Source organism: Mus caroli, chromosome 18, assembly GCF_900094665.2.
Source record: "Mus caroli chromosome 18, CAROLI_EIJ_v1.1, whole genome shotgun sequence".
NCBI lineage: Eukaryota > Metazoa > Chordata > Mammalia > Rodentia > Muridae > Mus > Mus caroli.
In genome coordinates this window covers 24,955,664-24,966,469 of record NC_034587.1, presented here as the reverse complement: position 1 = coordinate 24,966,469, position 10,806 = coordinate 24,955,664, and positions in this window count along the sequence as shown.

Below are 10,806 nucleotides of genomic sequence, written 5' to 3'. Positions count from 1 at the left end.
CCAAGGAGCTAAAGGGATCTGCAACCCTATAGGTGGAACTAACCAGTACCCCAGAGCTCTTGACTCTAGCTGCATATGTATCAAAAGATGGCCTAGTCGACCATCACTGGAAAGAGAGGCCCATTGGACACACAAACTTTATATGCCCCAGTATAGGGGAATGCCAGGGCCAAAAAAATTGGAATAGGTGTGTAGGGAAGTGGTGGGGGAGGGTATGGGGAACTTTTGGGATAGCATTGGAAATGTAATTGAGGAAAATATGTAATTAAAAAAATATTAAAAATTTAAAAAAATGTATTTCAAATTTCTCAGGATTTTGTGAGAATTTCACAAGTGCTTGGTAAGAAATATCTGCCTAGTTATTGGTATGACAGGTAATTTTATTAATGTACAGTGATAGGGCTGGACAAAAATGTCCTTTCATATCTCATGATTCCATACAGGCATGCTTGTCACATGCATGTCTCAGTATGATCATAGAATGTAACTCTGTGAGAGTAGCAGATGTATATTTCATGTATCCTACACAGAAACATTTCTAGGGTCCAGGATAGTACTTCATCTGGAACATCAACTGGAGTGAGGGGGCTACAATCTAATCTGTATACAGAAATGTGCTCTTAATCCAGAAATAATGAAAGAAGAATTTATTAAAAAATAAAGTTGCTTCTTTAGAAAAGAAAAGTATCTCAAATTAGTTAAATTCATAGAAAATAGTAACATTTTTAAAAGAGGATTTTAAAAGCTAATTTAAAAATTCCATTTAGACATGACATACCGGAGGTTAGACAGTCAAAGTCACTTTTTGCTTGTGTTCATGATGATCTTGTCAAATTTCAAGTAATCCACAATAGGAAGACAGAACTTCCTATACAATTCCTGAAGACATCTTTAAAATACCCTCTTCACACAGGCTTCCGGATACTTAGATGCTATTTTGAACTTTCAAATGAAGTACCAAAACAAAGTTCTAGAATAGTAGCTACATTGGTTTCTATTTTTTGTTGCTATGACTAAATACATGATAAAAGTCAGTATCATTCTGCCTCAGTTTGATGATACAGATCCTTCAGGATGGGGAAGGAAAGGCAGTAGAGGACTCTTTTATGATATACATAGATCAGAAAGTTGGAAAATATTAATGGTGGCAATCATGGAACTTACCTTTTTCCTCTCATTTTACCTAATCAGATCCAAGCCCATACAATGGTACAACCTAATCTCATGATGAGTTAAGTTTCTCTCAAACATTTTCAGTGGACTTGTCCAGAAATGTGTCTCCTGGGGGACTCCAAATCCAGTCATGCTATTAGTGAAGATTACACAAGCCAATAGATAAAAATTTTTCCTTTTAAAAAAAAATTAGATATTTTCTTTATTTACATTTCAAATATTATCCTCTTTCCTGGGTTCCCCTCTGAAAAGCCCCTATCCCATACCCCCTCTCCCTGCTCACCAACCCACCCACTCCCACTTTTATATCCTGGCATTCCTCCACACTGGGGCATCGAGCCTTCTCAGGACCAAGGGCCTCTCCTCCCATTGATGTCTGACAAGGCCATCCTCTGCTATGTATTTGGCTGGAGCCATGGGTCCTTCCATGTGGAATGGATACAGAAAATGCGATACATTTACACAATGGAGTTCTACTCAGCTATTAACAACAATGATTTCATGAAATTCTTAGGCAAATGGATGGAACTAGTAAATATCATCCTGAGTGAGGTAACCCAATTACAAAAGAACACACATGGCATGTACTCACTGATAAATGGGTATTAACTCCAAAGCTCGGAATACCCAAGGTACAATTCACAGACCACATGAAGCTCAAGAAGAAGTAAGACCTAAGTGTGGATACTTCAGTCCTTCTTAGAAGTGGGGTAAAAATACTCATGGGAGAAGATACAGAGACAAAGTGTGGAGCAGAGACTGAAGAAAAGGCCATCCAGAGACTGCCCCACTTGGGATCTATCCCATATATATACAGTTACTAAACAGAGACACTATTATGGATGCCTACAAGAGCTTGCTGACAGGAGCCTGATATAGTTGTCTCCTGATTGGTTTTGCCTGTGCCTGACAAATACAGAGGTGAATGTTTGCAGCCAACTGTTGGGCTGAGCATGGGGTCCCTAATGAAGGAGATGGAGAAAGGACCCAAGGAGCTAAAGGCATTTGTAGCCCCATAGGAAGGACAACAATATGAACCAATCAGTACCCTCAGAGCTCCCAGAGACTAAACCACTAAAAATGTTTCTTAAAAACAATAATTTTAAATGTACAAGTCACCACACATAGTTATTTTCCTTTGTGCTTTCTACTGTTTTAAAGCAATCCTCCATAGTTTTAGCTTTCATTTCTTTAAACAGTATATGAAAAGCAGATGGTGTAATAATTTATCACTAATCCTCTTACAGTTCCCATAATTTGCCCATAATGGAAAATACAATGATACTTGATTATCTTCAACAATTGAAAGAACCAACTAATATCAGAACTGAAAGATGCTACAGAATATGCAGCAATTTGCTACAATACAAAGGTTCGAATGGGGAAGGAGACACACACAGAAGAGACAATATGAAGGAAAGATTAGAGATATCTTGCCTTTCAGTATTATGGAGCATAAAATTTTGATGATGATCCAGCATTCTGAAAAGGACTGTGGCTCTTCACCCTGCTTCTGAAGGTCCCATGTTACAACAGGCCTTAATCCCCAGTTACGGGAAGCAGCCACAATACAGCTTGGATAACCAAACCTTCTACACAATCTTAGCTACATGATCACACATTTCAAGAGACAAATAGAGAAATAATTTTATTTTGCTCTGCGAAGGACCCCAACACTTTTAAATCTTAATTTTCCAAGATAATGGATTTGTGAAAATTAGGAAAATCAAACTATTGCAATTCCAATCTGGATAAGCAAAAAATGTATGATACATGAAGATTTCACGTCAGTTGCAGGTCCCTGGTGTCTGTGTAAGTAAAGTGGAGCTGGAAAATACTTACAATGTAAACAGTATGAAGGAAGACCTTGGTACATTCCAGACTGGCTTAGTAGATAACGTTTTCTTAGCACTTTTTACCAAATTCTTAATCTGAGGTAAATATGTCAAAGATAAGTCAATAACAAAGCTCCTGTCTGAAATGGGCAACTCAACAACAAACAGTGCCGGGCTGCCACTGTAAACTGCAGCTTACTTATGAGCAATTGAATCTCATTATTTCAGCCACATTATCTTTTACTACAGTGAAAAGTCAAAGAGTGAAAAAAAAATAGTTTTTCTTCTGATTGAAGTGATATGAATAACCACTGACCTCCCAAGTAAACATGATTGTCCTCTCATCCAAGAGTGGTCGCAAAGAATAAAAACTGAGAAAACACTGTTAACTAAGAAGAGCAGGAAAGCAAGATGCATCATACGTGTGTGTGTGTGTGTGTGTGTGTGTGTGTGTGTATTTGACTTATATGCTCTGTCTTGTGAGATAATTCTTTATTATGTCTGTAGTTGACATAATTTCTTAGAAAGGTGATCTCACTGTCTTGGATAGAATTGCTAATGCTTTGACAAAACACCATGACAAAAGCAACCTGAAGAGGAAAGAGTTTGTTTGTGTTATATTCCTATGTCACAGTTCATCATCAAAGGAAATCAGCACAGTAACTCAACAAGCAGACTTGAAACTGGTACAGAGGGCACAGAGATGGCTGCTTACTGGCTTGTCCCATGTGGCTTGCTCAGCCTGCTTTCTTACAGAACCCAGAACCACCAACACAGGTATGTCACCATCTACAATGGAATGAGTCTTACCACAACAATTACTAATTTAGAAAATGCTCCTTAGGTTTGCCTACATTCAAATCTTATCAAGGCATTTGCTCAATTGTGATTTTCTTCTCTCCAATGACTCAGTCCATTTGTGTCCATTTAACATAAAACTATCCAGAACGGTAACCATGAAGAAAAACGCGCAAGGATATTTTAAAATGTTTTTACAAAAATTTACTTAAAATGTCAATAATGTTATTTATTTTGGAATATGTACTAGTCCCTTATCTTTGCATTATGACTAATGCTAAAAATATAACTATAAATGGAGGCAGGTGCTATGCTAAAATATTAACCATATGCTAATTAGATTATCACCTAACATGTTAGAGAATCATTGAGTTCCTTCTGCAAATGAGAAAAATTAGTCTCTAAACATTGAACAGTTTACATCACTTACATCTACAGAATTAAAATATGGTTCATACTGCCTTTGCATTTAAATAAAATGAAAGATATATTTTCCTTCATTTGGATATTTCCTATCCAATGGCAGATATAACTTTAGAATAACAACATTTTTGAGACACCTTTTTTTGTTGTTGTTCAGATTTTGTTTATTTTGTTTTTGTTTTTCTTACTCTGAGTTTCATTCTCAAATACCTTCGCCAACAATGGCAGAGATGGTTTGCATCATCCAAAGTTATAACAATAAACAGATGTTACACAGCCTCAGTACTGCAAAGTAGGAAAACAATGTGTTTGTGTAACCATTCCCTTTTGCTCTATAGGTTATTCATGACAGTGATAGCATGTCCTAACTCTCATGTCTGTGCATGTGAATCCTATTGAGGGTGTTGATCCAAAGGTAGGTTCATCTGTTTCTTTTTAGTATGGGGACATTTTACAGTAGATGCTCAAACATTGTTCAATTCTACCACTTGAAAAATATAGCCAGCAAGATTTCTATAAGTTCCAGTTCATCTTGGGATATTATATGAGGCTTTGCATTAACCAAGAAAGTGAAAGAGAGGAAGAATTTCTAATTTGAAACAAGCCCCAAGAATGAGAAAATGCATTAGTTCAGCAAATAAATAAACACTTGCTGCATTTAACATCCCATTGTAACTTTCAATAAGTTAGCTGCCTCTACTCAGGCCTCCCTCATACATACTCATGAAAGAGGTGGCTATTGGGTATTTAAAGCTCAAAACCAGGCATGAAGTTAATATCCAGTGCCATTGACTCGAGTGTAGTGGGAGCTTCCAAATGTTTTGTTTCATTATGCAAATTGTAAAGCCTATACATCACTTTTTGTAACATGTCATGCTCAGTTTTATAGACTACCTTCTTTCTGAGGACATAAGACATAGGACAGCCTCTTGAGTCCAGGACTTAGGATTTCTTTCACTCCAAACCTGGCAAAGCTTCCACAATTTGGATCTTAACCAATAGGATTCTGAAAGCAAACTTTGTAAACCTGTCTTTGAGTATATGTTCCTGAAATGTGATCTTTGTAGCTATGCTATTGTCTTCTCTCCATTTGAATTCTAACTGTCTGCTGTATGCTAATTTTGCAATTAAGTAAGCACTGTTAGGACTAGCTAACCTCCTCTGAGCTGACAAACAGATCCAAACATCTCAGAGAAATGAAACAATCAAATTTGATAGTTTCCTAAGTACACACCACTGATCAGTTGTTCTGATACAGAAATGCTGCTGCTCAGTTCACTAAGGAAAGGAAAATATGTTGACCCACTCACTAACTCATAAAAACTACTTGCAAGTCAGACCTCACATATTGGTTCATCCTTTTGGGGACAAAAACGGGGTCTAAACTCATGCTGATAGAGAACAATTTGGTGAATGACAATTATGCAGGCATCCCACAGAGCACATTTCTTTCACCACTGGTCTAGTTTGAATGTTGAAGATTTCCAGATCCGGGTTTGTTCAGGACAATTTAGAGATACGTTACTTTTGATACAGTAATCATCTTTGACTCGTGGCCTGCCAAAGTCACGATTATATTTTTTTTGGTCAAAAGGGATTCACTACTCACAAATTTATTGTTTTACATTAATTTTAATGTTTATTGTATTCAACATCATTTAATCTATCTATACTATATAAATAAAATCATATTTTTTAAAAAGTAAAATCATTTAATAATTAAATAAGGATTAAAAGGATAGCCGGGCGTGGTGGTGCACACCTTGATTCCTAGCACTTGGGAGGCAGAGGCAGGCAGATTTCTGAGTTTGAGGCCAGTCTGGTCTACAAAGTGAGTTCCAGGACAGCCAGGGCTACACAGAGAAACCCTGTCTTGAAAAAACAAAAGGATAAAAAGGATATCAAAGATATTAACTCTGCATAATATGCAGCTGATAGTACCATATTTTCTGAAAATTTACCTATAAATCAGTTATATGAAAATTTCTTATATTCTCCATGGGAACAGTATCATGGTGATTGTGATTTCTAGGATAATATCCCGATTTCTAATTAACTCCTAGGCCTGAATGTTCAAAACAAAACTATGTAACATGAAACAGGATTGCATATAACCTTGTTCTTGCTTAGTAACTTTAGTGAAGACAAGTACTGATTCAAACAACATATGCTTGTTACATATAGCTTATGCTAATATAGAGCCAAGCCTTTTTAATTAGAGGAAAATGAAGAGGCAGGCAGAGACGTTGCAGGTACATTGAAGGGGACTTAGGAGTATTTTCAAGGGTTTATCTGTTATTGGCAGCAGATCTTAATTACTCCTAATTGCCACTTCAGATTGTATGATGTCCTTGCCTTAATACAGGTACACTATAACAATACTTTAAAATTCCAAGCTATGATTAGTCTATTGTTGCAATGGTGATTGCAACAGTGAGGGGGAGAATACAAAGTTAATGAGCAACATGAAGGGTTCGGGAAATGCACCAAGCAGCAGTATTTTCAGCAGTAGAAGAGGAAACAGTAACATTGAACTCGTTGAACTGAGCAGCCATTGTGCAGTTGCTCCAGTGTGTGTCTGGTGTATGGAAAGCCCTGCTTTTCATCTCAGCTCATACTCAGGTTGGGGTGGCACAGGTCTGTAATACTGGACATCACAAAGAAGAAGCAAAGGGTTACAAGCTCAAGATCACTCTAGGCTCATAGAAGTGGGAGGCCAGTCTGAGCTAAATGAGACCCTGCATTGAAACAGCAATGACAAAAATTGCAGCACTGATGTGGAGGTGTTCTCATCAAAAGGGTCTGTCCACTGGTGATAGCTATTGCTGAGAAAGATGTTGATTTGAATCAGACATTAAAGTTCATTTTAATTGTGGTATAGAGGCAAGAACCACACAAGTTATTTACCTTAATGCCACATGAAAGGAGAGACGAGAATTATTTAAATCTTTGTCTATATGAGACTTAAGGTTGCAGAGGGATAGAGAAAGGGATGAAAGACAGAGAAAGTTGAGGAAGTTCAAGTAATTTTAATGTTTAAGAATTGCATGATTCAAAGGGCTTTCTCCACTTAATCTTACTGATGATGAATGGGAGTTCCCATAGTCCCACTTGCTCATAAGTGAGGCTAGGCCTGGGAGTGTGCTGTGTGTTTGTGGAGTATGCTGCACAGAAACTTTTGGTTCAGCTCCTTGTTGAAATTCATTAGGCTTTGTCTTTATCCACATTTTTTTTGTCTCACTCAAATCCTTCCACAGGTTCAATACTGGGCAATTTACTCATAAAAAATTAGAGATTAGATAAATAGATTATTACAGTAAATGAAAACCACTGGCAAATTCAGAATGAAGTGAACATGGGGCTGCTGGAATCAGAGAAAGTAACAAAAGAATTCCAGTGAGTGCTGTATGCATCCAGCACCTACTGCCAGATCGGGCACTGTGCTATGAAGTTCAGCACATATCATTTTGATTTAGCATTTAATCAGTCTTGGAGTGTTTATCTGCTCAGCAAACATCGACGAGGCCAGGAGGCTAAGTGGCACCTTCCTAGGCTGAAGTCAGAGAAAACAGACAGGAGAACAGTGCTGATGGAGCGAGACCACGTGAGGGGCTCACCTCTGTGCAAAATCTGGAGTTGGAAATTGTGCCTTTGTGATCCTGTCATTTCTATCAGCTCCCACCTAGGGTCCCCCTCCCCTTGCATCAACATGCAGCAACAGACACTCATATGGCTTTCTCCAGCACTGACATCTGACAGGAGAATGAAACCACCTTCAAGTATAAGCTGTCTAAGCACACCAAACCAATTCTCTTAAGTCAAATCCTTAGGATAAATAATTCTATTTGTGTATTCACTACCTTCTCTGTGGTCATCCTACATTAGCTTTATGGAACACTAGATCCTCAGTCAAGTGGTATTCCTCTTCCAAGTCAAAGACTTGGTAGCCCAGCTTCCTTTACCTTAGCTGTTTGTCCACAGGTACATGTAGCTTAACAGTTATTCTCCAAGGCATATGGGCACAGCATGAACAATTGCTGGAAGTAGTGCTTGATGGTCTCTGAAAAGAGAGGATGCTCGTGAGTCAGAACCTTAGGAAGATATTGTAGCAACTGCCTATGTACTTTCAAGAAGAACTCTGCCATTAAGTTTGCCAGTAAAGCAGGAAGAAGCCTTTATAGACCTTGCCAGAGGATAACCACATTGGAAAATGGAGTTTTCCAAAACCTTTTTTTATGTGATTAAAAGAAAACATATACATGTTAATGAGTAAGAATTGTATATTGTTTTATACTATATGATATACTCAGACTTATCACTTCTTTCCTGGATGACATGTTATTCAATAGGCACAGTGGAGTGAGTAGGCTCTGAAACCTGGAAAATATTAGAATTACTGTAGAAGAAACTGGACTTTGGCAAGTTTTGCTTACTTTCTTCTAGAAGTAGTTCTCCTCTTCCTTTGGCAATGAACTGTAAGTCAGATCTTGCAGTTTTTCTCTATCGCCATATCCACCACTTACACTGAGGTGATGACCTGGCAAGCTTGGTTAGGACTCCACTAATGACCTGTTTCCCTAAGCAGAGTTGCAGGAAATTAAGTCCTGCTCCTCTTCGCTCATTTCCTCCACCACATTTGTATTTCTCTTTCAATTTTGTAATGAATTCTAAAGTACTTAAGCCTTCTCAGGTATGAAGCCTGATAGTGACAGTCCACAATAAAGTGAGCCTGGGGTCACACAACAATATAGGAGGAAGAATGAGCTACAATTAAGGCAACATAATTGCACATAAGCAACACCCTTCAAAACAGGAGGAATAAATCTTTTGCTCAAATAAGGAACTGGAGATAAGAACACTGAAACAGTGTCATAGAGAAATGCTAAAGCTTACAGTTAAAGACAGTCAGCAAAAGTTCTCAGATATGCTCAAGCCTACAAATAAGCCTGTTCCCCTAAATGCATGACATTTTCTCTCTAGAGTGCACTCAATTCATTCCTGGCCATTGTAGGACAAAAAGTTGAAACTCCTTTTACTGTATGAGTTGGGGTTCAATTGTCAGGGTAATAGCTTCCTGACAATTTCCAAATAAGAACCTGATCAACACAACATTCAAATGAACTCAAGGCCCTCTCTATAGATTACTGTTTTCATTTCAATGGCTGGTTGAATGCACATTTACCTTGAAATGATTTTTAAAATCCACTGTTCCTACCAAACAGAGGTAGTATACATTTTAGTATTGCCTCGCTGTGTGACACCAAGAAAACTGAGGCAGTGTCACAGAAGGATGAGACTGTTAGAGTCTCTCAGGCTCAGGCTAAAATGAACACAGTTATTACTTTTTATCCCTTCCTGTTGGAAGGTCAAAGAAGTCACGGTCTACCAAGAGATGAAAGAAGAACACAGAAGTGGGACATTTCGTTTTATTTAGAAATCATTATTGTCTGTTTGGTTGACTTAAAATTAGCTGTCTATTTGGCTTTGCATTCCATAAGTAGCACAAGTTGTTATAGGATGGAGGATATACCACAGGGATATAATGCTTTCCCTGAGGGTGCAGGCTCTTGATTCAGTTTCTTGTAAAGAACAAACACACACAAACCACACACACACACACACACACACACACACCCCACATGCACATACACCACACACACATATCACATCACAGATACCCACAGTAATAAGGAATAAAGTGCTAAACACTCTGAAACTCCGTGAGTTTATTTGACTTCTAATCTTTGTCAATTCCTGTTTCCCAGTGGTGCCACTCAGTTTTTTTCAAAAGGAGTGCATGGTTCTTTGTGAGAGTGAGTGACGTCATGAATAAGACATGTTAAAAAAAATCAGAGGCCAGGTAATCCTGTAATAATGAGCTCTTGATCAAGTAATAGGAAGGCACATAGAGATAAATCACAGAGAAACAGGCCATAGACACTGCAGCTGAACTGAAGTTGCTAGACAGACATCACAGAGCCTGAATTTTTTTAACTTCCTCACGTCTTTTGACCCTTTCCTTGAATATTTGGCAAAAATGGACAGGTTATTGTTGTGCTGGAAAAGCACTATGTCACAAGTATATCAGGAACTGCTTTTTGTCCTGTTAACCTTTTGAAGGCTATGAAGAACTATGAGCAACATCAAATCCACTTCCCCATTAATAAACAACACAGAAGACAACAACCAGACAAGATGGAACCTTAACTTTCAAGTCTCTCCTTAAACAGCATTGGGAAAGATATGTATGGGGGTGGGCAGGCAAAAGAGAACATATGTAAAGAGGGAAAGAAGGAAAGAAGAAATAAGCTGCAGGCAGTAGAAACTGTGAGCAAATGAAGTCAAGGAAAACCAATTTATTTGATTGTTTTGGATTTTTAAGAGAATCCTCAGTTTTTATGTTTTTATTTATGTTTTGAAAACTTTATAGGGCAAATTTTGATAATGCTGCCCACACAATACATTCTGGTCTTCCCCCCGCCTCCATACCCACTCAACTAACACTCTTAACAAAATAAAACCAAAAACAAACTAAAGCAAAATAAAGGAAAAATAAGGTCTATTTGTATTGACCAAC